Below are 2,897 nucleotides of genomic sequence, written 5' to 3' on the forward strand. Positions count from 1 at the left end.
AACCCCATTATAAAATGGGCAAAAGATATGAACAGACACTTCACAAAGGAAGACATCCGAGCAGCCAACAGACACATGAAGAAAATGTTCAACCTCACTAATCATCAGGGAGATGCAAATCAAAACCACACTGAGATACCACTTAACTCCAGTCAGAATGACACATATCAACAACTGAAAAATAACAGCTGCTGGAGAGGGTGTGGCAAAAAGGGAACACTTCTACACTGTTGGTGGGAGTGTAAACTAGTGTAACCTCTGTGGAAAGCAGTGTGCCAGTTCCTCAAAGCTCTAAATATCAACCCCCCATATGACCCCACAATCTCCCTAATGGAAATATATCCTGAAGAACTCAAATCACTCTATAAAAAAGATACCTGCACATGTATGTTTATCACAGCATTGTTCACAATAGCAATAACCTGGAAGCAACCGTGCTGCCCATCAAAAGAGGACTGGATTAAAAAAATGTGGTACATATGCACAATGGAATACTACGCAGCCATGAAAAGGAACAAAATCATGAATTTTGCAGCAACCTGGATGGAACTAGAGTCTATAATACTGAGTGACCTCTCACAGAAACCAAGATACGAGTATCACATGTTCTCACTCATATAATGGACCTTGAACATCCAATGTAATACTATAAGAAAATGACTGACAGTAGTGGGAAACTATGGGGGCGGGGAGGGAGATGGGATCAATGGCAGCAAATATCTGTCTGGGGACGGGGAAACACCTTTTATCAACAGGGTGCCTTAATGAAACATACTTGTATACCTAACCCTTAACTGTACCCCCACAATGTCATAATAAAAAATATTGATTATTAAAAAAAAAGAAATAACTGATTCATTTTGAAGAATAGTTGCAAGTTTTCAATCTCCCTTCTCCTCTTTGAAGCTTTGTATTTTGTGTCACCTTTTTTTTATTCTTTCAGCTTCAGCTCCTGTGAATTGCAGGTGGTTTTTGAAATGACTTCAAATATTAAAGAAATTTAGTGTTTTTACAGATTACTTACAGAATTGGAAAGCACTATTTAAAACTCAAATTTTGGATAGTAGATTTGGTAAAAATGTGTAGATAGATAAATAGGTAGATAAGAGATATGTACATCTATTCATGTATATATATGTATGTGTACATACATACATATATAATTTTCAAAATTAATAGACAATCATCAAAACAACTTTTATGAGAAGTCTGTTTCTGCTTAGTGGCTTTACTCTATATTCTAGATAATTGTCCATCTTGGTGGATTTTTCTATTCTTCATTGTTTAGAATGCTGTAGAAGATTATTTTTAATGGTAAAGTATATAAAACACATTTGGTTGCTTTTTTTCTGAACTTTTGTTTCCTGGGAAAACTGAATTAATATATTGTTTTTCAGTTTGCATGTAATCAAAATTATCTTAACTAGAGTTCATTTTCCTGAAATATTCATTTTTGTATTTCCCCAAATGAACTATAATGGAATATGTAAAATGGAATTGTTAAAAGAAAAAAAAAGAGAAAGCAGTATTGTTGTCATTTCTAGTAAGCTGCTATACAGAAAACTTATATGGAACTATTTTTTTTTGTTGTTGAATCCATATAACCATTATGGAACTGCACTGACCTACAGTCAACTACTTCAAATAATATATATAAACAGCATGCAGCAATACTTTGGCTTGTCATTTTTAATTTCTATACTTGTGCGTCTATATCTTAGCAAAGTCTCAGCTCACTAGCACACTGAGCTGTGTAGTGGCTATAATCTGAATCAAAGCACAATTGCAAAAATATCAAACATGATCAAAAAGAGAAAATCACTACAAAGGAGAATTCACCACGGTGACTCTTTGCAGTTCCCAACTCAGAGGCCTACTAGCCTCATCAAAGATATAAGAGATGGAAAAGGCCCATTAGGTCATCAAACCTATCCCCTCACCAAAGAAAGAAAATGAATTCAAGCAACCCTATCTGCTGGCTTCAAACCAAATTCAAGATAGAAAGACCCTGCTGCTGCTCTTGACACATTATTTCATGACACTGGATGTCATTTATACAAAAAACTGAAATGAATTGTCTGCCCCCAGCATCCCAGAATTATAGAATAGACTTTGAGAGCTGGAAGGTACCTGAGCCCAGCCTCCTCATTTTGTAGAAAAGTACCCTAAGGACCTGAGAGGTTAAATGACTAGCTCAAATCCACAAAGTCACTCACAGCTGGACTAGTATTAAAACCAAAGTTTCCAGAGATAACTAAACTGCTATTTCTAGCAAGTAATCCTTGTTTAAAAAAAAAAAATCTTGGTAACAGTCTATTTGATACATTATATTTAAGATTTAGATTTGACTTATTTCTCATAATGGCCTAATTTTTAAAATTCTAACTTTGAAGTGGCTAAATCTAGATTCCACACTCACAACACTAACTCCCACAGTTGATTTTGACTCTAATAATAGACTTCCAGCTATATACAAATTCCTCCTTCTCTGCTAGGCTCAAAGCAATCTACAGAAATATAATAGGTTCAGTGGTTGACTACCCATGTGAAGGGAATGAAAGTAGGGCGCTTAGGTTTAAAATTACTTACACATTATCCCCCCCCCATGAAAAAACCATAGGAAAAATTCTACTGTGATATATTTTAATATTTTACTGATGGGACAACAGGAAAAATAGATGTCCTGGGAAGAGCTTTAGCATTTACTGAGTTTTTTGGTACCAAAATTATTTTGGAATAAGACACAACACCAGATGCCTGATGTATACAGGTGGGTGAGATGAGGGAGATCAGCTGAACTAGGGGCTATCAAGATCAGAATCCAAGAAAGCAGCAGCTGTTACTTTGTCCTAGAGGAAAGATGGCTTGTGGTAACACAGGCCCACTATTGGAAGACC

This window comes from Carlito syrichta, unplaced genomic scaffold (genome assembly GCF_000164805.1).
Source record: "Carlito syrichta isolate Samal-C Ts95f unplaced genomic scaffold, Tarsius_syrichta-2.0.1 Scaffold303368, whole genome shotgun sequence".
Lineage (NCBI taxonomy): Eukaryota > Metazoa > Chordata > Mammalia > Primates > Tarsiidae > Carlito > Carlito syrichta.